At 46.6% G+C, this 13,984-nt stretch overlaps 1 protein-coding gene across 1 annotated transcript in view; it reads left to right on the top strand.

The window, feature by feature from the left end:
• Positions 1–13,984, top strand: part of KDSR (3-ketodihydrosphingosine reductase) — a 310,571-nt gene that overhangs the window by 123,757 nt on the left and 172,830 nt on the right. The window lies entirely within an intron of this gene.

The raw sequence follows: 13,984 nt of genomic DNA, 5'->3' as shown, positions 1-13,984 counted from the left end.
CTGTCCTGTAGGTGCAGGACAGATATGCTTATGGCTGATCTCTGTTCAGAGTGGCACAGAGGCAGAAAAACTATGGGCGAGAATGCAGCACCAACCAATCCTCAGCAGCTGAGATACAGTTTAGCATTCCTTCCATCATTTTGTTGTTTATTGCTTTGAAAAGAGCATCTGTGGTGTGACAATAAATTTGCATGGATAATGATACAAAACATTTTCATGAAAGGGGTGGAAGGATACTTTTTGCTCTATTTAAAAAGAAGTGTTGTTTCTTGCAGCAGGAAAACGCCACTGCCCAGCTACCTAAGCACGTCAAGGGCATGCATCGCAGCGCTATCCCCCACATCTGGCTGCTTCACTGCATGCTTTGGGGCACCAGCACGTGCTTCCCACCACATATTGAGCACCCCCCGAACCCACACATAAAGACCCGTCCCACAAGGATGTGACGCACAAAGACACGTCACACTTTCCTCAAACTATAAACCCCCACTCAACCAACAGTGCACAAGGAACAGGGTAATCTCTTACTCGCCCACCCGGAAGTGAACTGGGGGTACGAGGCGCTATGCAAATGCTGCAATACCTCAAAACCACACCGGAAAGCAAAAACACAAACATTCACTAGAGAGTCAAGAACCAGTTGTCCTGGCCTTGTTTACTCGTGCCTAGATGTGAAACAGCATCCATTCGCATGAACTGAAGTCAAGGGCACTCATTTCATCCTCCACCGGAAAGATAAAAGACTGTGCCCCGCCACAGTTAGAACTTACTATGTCCTATTGCTGGGGCAGACATCTCCGCAGCAGGCACATTAACCTGCAGGTGTCTGCTCAAGGCACACCTGTTCTGAGGAGGATTACGCCACTGATGCCCAAAGAACTCCATCAAGCATTGCACCCAGCATTCTGGGAGTTGTAGTTTTACTTTTGACCTTGTGGGGAGTGGAGTAATAATCCCAGCATGCAAAGTTTTGTTGGGTAAAATGCCTGGGCGGCTGCAGCCGGCATCACACGAGGCACGGAGTCACATGGCAGCTCAGTGGGTTTTCTAATCAGCGCAGGGTTCCTGCAGCCCCGTGGTTTGAAGGACGGTGTGTACAGCACAGTGGGTATCGGTGCAATTTGCATGCGCACCACTTGCATTACAGACGGACACATTCATTTTTAGCCACGGGGAGACTGAGTGATTGAACCTCTCGCCGAGACTCTAACCCTATTCCCCAGCTGCAACGTCGGCTGCTCTAGCCGTTACCCACACCCTCGCTCCGCATTTGCATAGAATTGCTCTGCCTACAACCACAATTCAATCGTGGCCTGTAACAAATATTTGGCTGCGATTTAGTTCCACGAAGCTGAAGGTCTTTTTATGCAATTCTGTTGGACCTGTCAGCCCTAGGGTGGTCTCCCCTTCTATTTTTGTATCGTGCCTCATTTTTTCCACCCTCATTTTTGTGTTGGACTAGGTCTCCGGGAGCCTTTTCATTGCCAATCAGTGTTAAGGTGCAGGTGCTCCCTTCTCCCAAGATGGCTGCCACAGGCCCCTGCTACTGCAGAGTGGTCTTTCATAGTAGCACCCTAGCTGCCAGGAGCTGGCTGGAACCCCACAACAATGTTGCGACTCCAGCCCGCCTTTTTGTCCCATAGGTAGAGTGGGGAAGCTCCTGGAATGTGCTGGAACCTTCTAGAAGGGAGGTGTGGTTTTTCTTTTGCCGCCTTGGCCAGAGGTCACCTGACCTAGGGCTACTTAAGAGAGGGAGGGAAACTTTTGTGGTGAGTTGGCCATTGGGGTGAAGCAGAGCTGGAAGAATCCACCAGGAGTGTAGGCGGTAGGGCCTAGCCAGGGACTTATGCCTCTGAGAGTGACAGGATTTAGGTGCTGCCTCTTAAGTGAGTGAGGGACCCTGTGAAACCCACTGATCTTGCCCAGCAGTAGGAGGACCCAGAGACTCTCTGCCCAGCCTGACTAGGAAGGATCTAGTCGCCCTCTCCCTCCCTAACCCCTGTAACAGAACCCTTTAAGGGCGCCAGATACATCTGCGCCAACAAGACTTTATCTAACATCTGAGAACAGAGACTTGTATGCCAAGCACTGAGACTGCGTGTCCAGACCGACCCCTGAAGCCGTATGCAAAGCAGATTGAAGAGCCACCGAGGATCGAACAGGTATTAACGCTGTGACCCCTGCGCTGACCTGGCCTGGGACCCCCGGCAGCGTGCTCCGCTGAGAGCGGAACCCCCATCCTTAACTTGAGCCCCCCCCTGTGACGTGGAAGCCAGCGCGCTCACCGCCGCGGCCCGGAGGCCGGAAGAAGTGCCCTGCAGAGTCACGAGTCCCATGAGGAGCCCGGGGCCCCGCCGCTGCCATCGCAGCTGTGTGAGAAGGTGCGCGAGGCCTGGGGCTGAGTTTCCCCCATCGTCGCTGGAGCGGACGCCGTCTGACGCAGAGGACGAGGTAAGCCCGGAGGCTGGGATTGCCCCTGGTGCGCCCCCTACTGGTCGGGAACCGCACCGCACCCTCAGCCCGGGTCCCCTCTCCGTGGGAGTTCCCCCCCCTGCCAGCGCGACGGAGAGACCCCGCCGAGGGATCCTCTCCTTGTGCCCCCGTGACTGCTCTGAAGCGAGGTGCCCTACGAACTGCACCGGAGCCGAGAGACTCGCTCCTCCCGTCCCGGGCGCTTCCCGCTAAAAGCTTCGTGAGGCGCATTGACTGTCCTACCCCGCATTGAAGTACCCAGCGCCAATAATTACAAGTAGCGCTCGGTTAGTCCTGTGCCGGATTGAAGTGCTCAATGTCCATAATTACAAGTAGCGCTCTGATATTCCTGTGCCGGATTGAAGTGCTCAATGTCAGTCATTACGAGTAGCGCTCTGTTATTCATGTGCCGTATTGAAGTGCTACATGCTAGTGATTCTGAGTAGCGCTCTGATATTCATGTGCCATATTGAAGTGCTATATGTTGGTGATTACGAGTAGCGCTCTGTTATTCATGTGCCATATTGAAGTGCTACGTGTTAGTGATTACGAGTAGCGCTTTGTCATTCATGTTCCATATTGAAGTACCACGTGCTATTGATTACGAGTAGCGCGCTGTTATTCACGCCCCTGTTGAAGGGCTACGTGCTATTGATTACGAGTAGCACGCTGTTATTCATGTTCCTAATGAAATACTAAATGACATCTATTACGAGTAGCTCTCTGTGCTAGATGCCCCGTTCTGAGGTCGTCACCAGTTAGGGCGCCTAGCGCCATCCTCACCCCCCTAAGGCGCTACAGGAACGTGAAGCGCGCGTGTACCTCTAGGTGAAGGGTAGTTGTACCTCAGGCAGTACTGATTTGTTATGAATGTCATTTGTGGTATCACCAGCTTATGAAATGTACTGCTACCTCATGAACTGCATCTAACGTGATCTGCTTGGATAAACTAGAGTATTTACTTAACTCCTACCGTATGGCGTCACTTATTGTGTGTGTTCCTTGTCCCATGAGAGGTGCGTGTTGTATGGTTGCTTTACACACAGACCTTTGGTGGCCCGACCGCTCGTGTCACGTTACCGCCCCATAGGGCCTAGAGACCCCAGGTCTTACAAATTCATTTTCAAATGGTCGGGGAAGAGGCAAGAGTGTGTGCTATAAGAGTCAAAGAACCTGTGTTTTGTTTCCCCTGTGATCATGTTGTGTGCATTACTGGCTCTGCAATGAAATTACAAGCAACTGCTGGTGAGTACAGAGGTCTGCAGCCAGCCCTTTCCTCAACAACTTGAGGCTAACTTGCACCCACAAGTACTGTCGTTTACAGTCTACATTACTGATACTTGCCTATGAAAAGTGCACCTCAGCTCAATACCTTTTAACCCAACCAGCAGCTATCAAGCCACACTGCATCTGCTGCCATTTTACCCTTTACGCAGATGGTGCACGCAAGTAAGGTAACCAGAGAAGGAACAGGCCGATTTAAACAATCCTGTTAAGTAGTTGAATACGTTTACGGTGCTTCTTGAAATTTAAGCACTGCTTTTAAATGGAGTTTTGTTTGCTGGACAGGCAGAAAGGTGGTTGGGAGATTCCTAAATACAACGGTAGAAGCTCTACTCTCTTTTGGCTAGGGAGGCACGCTGTAGAAATTCATACATAGATGGCGTAATATGGTCTGGTCAAAAAAGGGTAGACAGCAGGAGGACAAGCTCCCCTGAACAGTTAAGCATCTTCGACACACAACCTTCCTCTCCCCTTGGGTCTCTTGCAGGGCCTGGATTAGCTGCTGTGTGTCCGGAACTGATTCCGGTGGTACCCACAGGTTCTTTGCCCGGCAGCACATGCACATGGTTGTTTGCACCGATCCAGTGAACACAAGCGGAGCCACAGCATGCATGTCCTCCTGATCCCGAAGCGCTGATGGCTGAAAGGAAGCACACATTCGCATTTCAGAACTACAAGGAGTGTGGAGATCCGGTAAACAAAGCAACGTACTCTGTGCCAGTGAAATTTCCAGTTTGTGCCGATGCACGGAACATAAATAGAATATCCGTGCATACTAGACTGAGACAATTACATCGATAGCCTGTGGCTGATGCAAAAATGTCAATTTCGCTTAATAATCCATCAGTCCCCTCTGGTTCCCTACTGAAGCGTCTAGGTCCGCACATCCTGGAACCATCTTCTTTATAAATATAAAAGACACATGAAGCACGGCATACGTGAAGCAGGCGTCATGCGTGCTGATAAACCAAAGACTTGTTCAAAGAGGTATGGAATGTGACCTTGCGGGTGCGCGCATACTGGAGGCATCTTCTTAAAAGTTAAAACCCACATGAAGCACGCCGTCCGGAAGCAGGCGCGATGCTGATAAAACAAAAACGGCTTTTAAAGAGGCATGTAACGCCACCTCGAGTGCGGAGCCGAGCCGAGCCAGGGAATCGCTTGTTCGAATACAAAAAAAAGTTCCTGAACAGAAATCAAAATAGAAAAAAAGCAGAATCCTACAACCTGCAACACTGGGCAAATCCCAGCGCGGCTCGAAGTGATGTAGTGAGTTGTAATAAAAAGTCTCTCTGTAGCTTTAACAGGTCAGCATTATGAACCTTGGGTCCAATTTTTTTGTTCTGGGTACAAGAGGGAGAGAAGGTCCAGTCTTCAGGGCTCTTAAGTCACACACAGCAGGCCTTTTCAGGTCCAGAGAGTGTTCTGAAGTGGGTGCCTGGAGTTGCCAGCTTTATGCCTGGCACCAGCTAGTGGGTGGGAATGACCCATGGGGGTGCCCTAACCAATGGGGTAAAGGTTCCCAAGGCTAATCCTACCTACTTTTGGAATTTTCAAGATGGCAGGAGTCTTTGGCTACACTAAACTTTGGCTCGGAGGTGTGTGTGTGGGTGTATATATATATATATATATATATATATATATATATATATATATATATATATATATATATATATATATATATTCACTGTAAAAACCACAGGATTCAGGGACCTTATAGATAGTTGGACATTTCACTTGTACAAAACCAGAGACATTCGGCCATTATAGTTAGTAGAGATAACTCACTCGCGTCCCTGCAATGCACTGCTAATGACGTCACATATTACATCACTGATGCCATCACTCATGACATCTCAAATGACATCATCCAGTGAAAGTGTTTTTCTTTAAACTTTAAATATATTTTATACATGTATATATGCCAAGGTGTATTTAAGAATGAGTGGGTGTATAAGTGTATGAATGGATGATTTAGTAGGTCCGTGACTGACTGTATAAGTGACTGATTAATTGTATCTTACTGAATGCATGGGTTAGTGAGTAAACTGTGTAAATGTCTGTATCAGTCTGTCAGTTGGTGTATACGTGGCTGCATGGGTTGGTGAGTAGCTACATGACTGTCTATATGGGTTATTGATTGGTTGTCTGAGTATCTGTATGGGTGTCTGTGTGTGTGGGTGGTGGGTGACTGTGCATAGATGTGTGAGTGGGTGATTCACTGGGAGTATGGTTTCAAGAGTGCATTTGTGAAGGGCTATATGGGTGTATGAGTGCATATGATGGTGCTGTATTGATGAGTGACTGCATGTATGAATTACTGTATGGGTGATTGTGTGTGTTTGTGTGTTTGTGCGTAGACCTAGGAATCACTGGGCTGGTATGTTCTAACTGCTATTGGTCTGCCTATGGTTTCGATATTGGTAGTCTGTATTTTAGAGTGGGTGTATAAAAGGTTTTATTGGGGTGTGAGGAGGTGCATCAGATTATCACATGGATGATGTCTTCAGTGGTGTCATTTGAGATGTCATGAGTGATGTCATCAGTGATGTCACTGACCATGTCATGAGTGATGTAATCTGTGACGTCATCAGCAGTGCATTGCGGGGGCGCTAGTTATAGTTAACTCTACAAACTATAACGGCCGAATTTCTCTGGTTTTGTATGAGTGAAATGTCCAACTAACTATAACGTTACTGAAACGTATGGATTTTTTCAGTGAATTTCTAAGGTTTTTTTAAATGCTAATTTCGAACTATAACGTCCCCATTAAGTCCCCTAGAATCCTGAGGGTCCCGGGGGGGCCAACTGGCCCACCAGGTTCCTCCAGTAAGTGCCACAGAGCTGCGTTGCAGAGAGGTGGTCCGAGGTCACGCCCCTTTTTACACCACGCTGCAAACGCGGTTTCTGGCGCACTGATGCTCGGAGGATGAAGTCCACTTGTGTCCTGAGGTCCTCAGGACACAAGAGGACTTCATCGCCCCACCAGCAGTGCACCAGAGGCCACGTTTGTAGAGTGGTGTAAAAAGGGGCGTGACCTCGGACCACCTCTCTGCAACGCAGCTCTGTGGCGCTTACTGGAGGTACCCGGTGGGCTAGTTGGCCTCCGGCGAGTTGCCTTTTTTTTCCTTCCTTTTTTGTGGGAGGGGTGCTGTGTGGGCCCCCCCCTTCCCTGGGCCACTATTGGCCATTTAAAAAATATATATATGCGATGGAGGGCTACACGGCCCCCCTCCCGGGCCAATCCAGGGACCCCATTCCCCAGGGCCAGCCCTTTCCGTTAGGGACAGTGGGAGGAGCCCCACGGTCCCGCTGGCTCCCCGCCTCCTGCAGGAGCCTGCATTGCTTTTGAGCAAGGGGAGCTGCTAACATGCAGCTCCCCTTGCTCATAAGCAATACTGCTTTGCTTCATTGAAGCAAGAGCAGGTTTTCCTGCTCTCGCTTCAATGAAGCAAAGCAGGGTTTGCTATGGCAGGGCGGGAGCCGTGCTCCTGCCCTGCCATAGCAAACAGCAATATCCCGGGGGTGGCCACCCTGGGATATTGCAGGAGCTGGCCCTGGGGGGTGGCAGTCCCCAGGGTCATCAAAGGCTCCACGAGGGGGGCCGCGCGGCCCCTCTCCCTTCATTTCTAAACCCCTGGGAGCTCGAGCCCCCCTCACATTTTATACAAATTAAAACCGAGCCGGAGGTGGTGGTCCCCGGGGCTGCGGGAGGCTGCGTGCCCCGCCCGCAAACCATGAATGAAGCCACGGGGAGGTGGTGGTCCCCAGGGCTGCTGGGGCCCCGCTATATAATTTGGGCATGCCCCCGGGACCTGGCCCACCCGGGGGCTTAACAATAACGAAGCGCGGGAGCCCGCTCTTCATTTATTAAAAAAAGTTTTCGGCAGGATTCACTCACCCAACACGTTTTGTTTTGGGTTTTTTATGCTTTTTTTGGCCCTGACCCCCTCAGCAGGCCTAGTGGGTCAGGGTGTTTCTGTCCTGCCCCCTTTTCTTGTTTTTTTTTTTTCTGTTTTCTTGTGACTCGTTACTGAGTTACAAGATGGCTGCCAAGACATCCTGGTTTCGAGTGTTGGTAGCCAATCGGAGTGAAGTTCGTGCACGGGAGGATTCGCGAACCCTCCTTGATACTCAGATATCGATATTTTTCTTTTTTCAATTTCTCAGGAATGACTGAGCGGATTTACACCATTTAAAAAAAAAAAAAAAAAGTCTCGTTCTTAACCAAGGGCTACCTTTTTAACCAAATTTGGTGTAATTCCGTTCAGCAGTTCAGGCTTTAACCGGTTTCAAAATTCCTATGGGAATTAACATGGGGAAAATGCGTTTTGGGACCCCCTCCTTAAAGAGGTGATCTTTTGACATTCACGAACAACTGCCCTAAACTGAGAGAGAATCCTGTTCGATGGTATACTCAGATTGATAGGTGTGTAAAAATGGTGACGGTTTTGTGGACAGATTGGAATACCTTTTTCGACATTGTGGTACCAAGGATATATGGACTAAGTGTAAGATAGCTGTACAAAGGCCACTTGCAGATCACCCAAGGATTCCATGTACCCATGCAACTTCGCCTTTGGTGATGAGAAAGTAGAATGAAGCGATTCAATAGCACGACTCCGGAAGCTTAAGAATCAGTTCCTGTCGATTATAAACACTTGTTACAAGTGTTTAAACAACACAGTGGACAAGAAAATCCTGAAAGGGGAGATCTGGGGAGCTTAGTGTCAGTTTGTTATTCGGCTGCACCCAGAGGTCCGAATGCACATACAACAAAATGCAGGACTTACAAAAAAATAATAGTATAGTCCTCTCATGTTGTTCCATGGTACTGCATCCATCTACAATATGTTTTTGGATTCCAGGTGATATTGCGTGGTTATCTGTTGTGAACCTCTGCAAGGCCTTCCATCCCATTGTTTTCAAGCCTGAAGGAGAAAATAAATTGACTGTCCTCATGCAGAGTTTTCACATTGTGCCGCATCCCTCAAAGGTATACTGAAAGCCCATTTATCTTTTTATCTGATATTGACTTTACAAATGCCTTGCAATTCGGCTCTTGTATAGTACACTGACGACCTGCTTGTGGCAACAAGTACATAAGAAGCCAGCAAACCAGATACGATTATCCTAGTAAATCATTCGGTTGAAATTGAACATAGTGTCCCCGATTAAGTTGCAATACTGTCAGAAACATGTTCTGTATTTTAGAGCAGCCCATTGAAAAAGGAATAAGGACGGTGTCACAAGAGAATTACTGCCATTTTGAAAATGAATCCACCTAAAATGCAGGGAGAAATCAGAATGTGTTTTTGAAATGCTGTGCTACTTTAAACAGTGGATACCAAATCTTACCATAGTTGCCAAGCCTTTACTGAGGCTAACAAAAGACGTGCCTGATCTGCTTCCATGAGATGATTGCTTAAAAGTGTCCCTACAGCTGAGAGAAAGTCTGTCAGGCCCTTGCTCTGGGAGCGCCATATTACAGTAAAACGTTCAGGTTGTTTTGCAGAGGGAGTGAGGGCTGCATTCACTCAGTGCTTACTCATATGCATCTAGACTCTTGAAAACGTGTGGTATATCTTTCAACTCCTTTTGACCCTGTTGCCGCAGAAATGCCTGAAAGCGGTTGCGGTGGTTGGTGTCCGTATTGATAAAAGCAAGAGTATAGTAATGGGACATCCTCTTACAGTGAGTCTCTCATTCAGTGGAAATGTTGCTCACACGAACAAAAACACAACATATGAAAAATGCCCGACTCAATATGAAAAATTGATTCTGGCAGCGGAGAATATCACTTTGAAAAGATGTCAGACTATTAATCCAGCTACATTGTTACCATTGCCTGAAAATGAAATTGATGGGGGAAGAGGTTGAGCACGACTGTTTCGATGTCACAGATTTATGGACCAAGACAAGACCTGATATTGAGGTTGAACCCCTTGATTAGCCCGACTATGTAATATTTGTTGACTGCTAATGCCTAAGAGAGGAGACAAATTGGATAGCAGCTAATGCTTTGAGTTGTTACCTCTGCTCAGGGCGGTAGAACTAGTTGCTCTTACCAGAGGATGTTATTTTCACAGCAATTGTGGGTGGCAATATTTACTGATAGTCTATATGGCTTTTGTGTGGTCCATGATTTTGAATGTTATGGTCACAGAGGAGATTCAAGACTTAGTCCGGATCTCCTTTATGAAATGGAAAATATGTGATGCGACTGTTGGAAGCATTGCAGTTTCTGCAAGAAATTGCTGTTAAATGTGTAGTCCAGAGGAACCAAAAGGATTGCGTGTCAGTTGGAAACAGATATGCCCATGAAGTTGCTCGGTATTGTTGCTCGGTATAGCATGCACATTTAACAAAGAATATGCAAATTAATCTGATGACGACACCACCTTTTCAATGGTGTTGTCAGTAGTTGATACTTGGAAGGAAATCAAGAGGTTGCAGGAAGAAGTGTCCGAGGCAGAGCAGCAAGGATGGGTCAGAGCAGGATGTGTTAAAAATGCAAATGAGAACCGGGGTTCAGCTGATGGAAGACGTGTGTTTCGCTATAGCCTGTTATTCTCCATGACGTGACATTTTCATGGCCCTGCATAAATAGGAAGTGAGGCCATAGTGAAACTATTTAAGCAGAATTGGTACAATCACTGACTTAGAGTTTTAGCTGAGGAATTGTGCCACAGACATGTGGTGTGTCAGCAGATGAAAATAGGGAGAACACCACCTGTAACCATGAGTCACATAAGTAAATCAGGAGGACCCTTTAATAGAATCAAAATTCTTCTTTGAAGTGGGCTAGGAGATATTCTGGTCAGACTGTGCATTCTCTTCTGATGGGTGAAAGCCTACCCGACACAGAGAAATGAATGTCTCACTGTAGCAAAACTGCTGTTGCAAAAATTCATATCAAGGTTCGGATTTCTAGTTTTTCTGGAGTCAGACCGAGGGACTCGTTTTAATAATGAGACCCCAATAATGCTGTGTGTGGCGTTACAAGTGAAATAGTGGTTGCGCTGTAATTACTGACCAGAAGCTTCAGGAAAAGTTGAGCAACTTAATGGCATACTGAAATCTCATTTGGCCAAAGTACGCACATCCAATTCTCTAAAATGACAGATGCCTCGCCCTTGGTGTTGATGAGTCTCCAAGGCACTCCTTACAAAAAAACAGGATTGTCATCAGATGAAATACTCATAAGACATGCCGGGTGACTGCCTGCTGTGCCTGCAAATGTGTTTGTAAATATTATGATTCTCTACTACTGCAAAGGGTTGGCTGATGTGGTACATTCTGTCTCTCACCAGGTTGGAGCTGCTGCTGCTACTGCCATCCCAAGTCAAGAGCAGTTAGACAACGGTAGCCCTGGTGATTGAGTTTTATTAAAAAAAACATGTTCGAAAATCCTATTTGTAGCTAAGGTGTAAGGGGCACGATCAGGTTTTCCTGATCACAAACACTGCCGTGAAGTGTGGTGGGATAACAAACTGGATTTATTTCTCTCATACCTAGAGTGAGATGCCCACTTGACGAGGTTGTGACATCTGAATTAGGTCTGACCTACTGTGTCCGTATGTCCTGAAGGACCGGGGTGGATGAGATCCTTCCCATCCATCAGAGTTCCTTAACTTTCCAGGTTCCTGAAATCTCGCAGAGTTGTGTTGAAGCATCCCCTGAAGATTAAAGAGCTGAGATCTGAAAGAGGCGATGCTGTAGAAACATCACAGGTGTAACCAAATGATTCCAGTGAAAGAATAACTGTGAGAAGTGAGTGAGTGACTTTAAAGAGGCGAGGAATGGCCCAAGAGCAGGAGACCATTAAAATAGTTGAATGCATGGCACATACCATTGTCTAAGAAACAAAATCTATAGTATAATTTATATGGAAGAAGATGAGCAGACGCCTAGGAGATCTAAGAGAGCAAGAGTGCCTTGTTGTGAGTATTCAGCACCTAAAGGGACTTATTATACAGACCGTGTGCCTAATTTGACAGCCCATGATCTGAATTAACTGAGAGCAGAACCACTTGAACCTCCATGAGATGCCACATTATCACAGCACATGATGCAAACTTGTGAAATAAATTCATAATTAAGCTCCACTCATTTGCTGTCTGATTCAGTTTAACAATAATTGATTCTTCAAACTATGAACGGCGTCTGATCCAAACTATTGAATATGCAGTGGGGGCACCTGATAAATTAACAACCATTATTGCTTAACAAAAAAGAAACAAATAAAAAGAATAGAGATAGAAACATGTAGATCCACTCCTGCACCTACATCACCTGCACCTAAAGTAGCTGAGAGAAAATTAAAGGCAACATTTATAGAAGTTTCTGAGAAGGGTTTCACATCAAACATTCTAGAGTAATTCAAGAATACACACACCCTTTTGATGCTAAGGATTATATTTGTGCTTATTTAGCTACTTCAGCTACTGAGGATTTGACCAACCATCTCTTTCAACTTACATACACAGTTACATGTAGGATATTTTGTACACAAGTTGGTCGCACACTGCTCGTCACACCAGCAAGTTGCCCCAAAGGACTGTGGTAAATGTAGTGGCGACGGCGGGTACGCCTATGCCACGATGTGTAAGGAGAACAGTATGTGTTGCATTTAGACATCCCTGGACACGTGTTTCGAGGTAGTTGCCTCTCGTCAGCAGGGAGCAGGACAGTGTAAAGGGGTGCCGTGTGGACTGCCAAAATGTAATTAAAAACAGGTCAAGTACCGCTCATGGCGCGCAGGTGCAGATCCAAGGCTGGTCAGCCCGTTGGCTCAAGGGAGCCGTAATAATTTGTACACAAGTTGGTCGCACACTGCTCGTCACACCAGCAAGTTGCTCCCTTGAGCCAACGGGCTGACGAGCCTTGGATCTGCACCTGCGCGCCATGAGAGGCACTTGACCTGTTTTAATTACATTTTTTGGCAGTCCACGCGGCACCCCTTTACACTGACCTGCTCCCTGCTGACGAGAGGCAACTACCTCGAAACACGTGTCCAGGGATGGCTAACGCAACACATACTGTTCTTTATACATCGTGGCATAGGCGTACCCGCCGTCGCCACTACATCTACCACAGTCCCTTGGGGCAACTTGCTGGTGTGACGAGCAGTGTGCGACCAACCTTTGCATAACATGTAGGATATTGCTTAGTTTATTTTATAGTCCAAATCGTTGTATTTTTTTTCCAATTGTGATTTCATCCTTTTCTGAATCCTCTCTTCACAAAAGAATGAATCCTCACCCACAGGCCTAGGAGAAAGAAACGCCTTGTTTTTTCTTCAGGTCCACTACAAGGCTAGACACTGCTAAGACATGTGAAATAAATTTGGCATGCTCAACGAAACCATTGGAAAATAAATGTATCTAAGCTTTAGGTGGGCAGTCTGCAAACGTTTGTGGTGATTGTAGTCACTTACCAATGCTAGTAGTTGTGCATTTCCAAACACCGGACTTGGCAGCATCTCAATATTTCCTGTGACTGAGTATTACCAAAAACACCAGGAGCATTCCAGTTCTCCTCAGAATTGAAATAATCTGAGATAGTCAGATGATCTTGTATAAGAAAGTGTATCAAGAATGAGAAGTGCTGGCGAGAGGGTTCTAGTTCCTGGCTGAAGCGCAACAAAGGAAACTAGGTCCCAGAGTCGGAAAGCTTATGTTTTATTCTAGTAGTGCAGAGAAAGTATAGTGTCCGCTTTTCAAACCGGCACCAGGAGTTGCAGGATACGTGGGAGACATCCTGCATTTATCCCTTTGTGCCACTTTAGGAGGGGTGATCTAGACTCTGATCCACAACTATTATTTAAATTTGACCTTTTTCACGTAGAAAAAATATTTTGCTCAGATTTTTTTTAATCTATGTTAGAGGTCAATCAGTCTTCTCCCAAATTTCTCCTTTTTGGCTTTCTACATTTATAATTCAGCACTGTGTTAAAGCAGTCACTTATGGTTTTTTGCCACTGTCCAATTCATTGCCACCGAGGAGGATGGTGAAACATTCCCTGTTTCAACACGCAAAACTCTTGTGTGAGTCCCCACAAAACCAAGCCCATTTCCAGTCCACTCTCAAATAAATTCTGCGTTTAAGTCTGAATTATTAAGACATCTCTACTGCAGCAATAGCTGCGAGAGCACACCTCCAAAAACCCTGTTTCAAGAATAACCATGTTCTGTGTTATGTAGGGATTTTGGGCTCACTTACATGT

Source organism: Triturus cristatus, chromosome 5_2 (genome assembly GCF_964204655.1).
Source record: "Triturus cristatus chromosome 5_2, aTriCri1.1, whole genome shotgun sequence".
Taxonomy (NCBI): Eukaryota; Metazoa; Chordata; class Amphibia; order Caudata; family Salamandridae; genus Triturus; species Triturus cristatus.
This window is presented reverse-complemented; position numbering and strand designations above follow the sequence as displayed.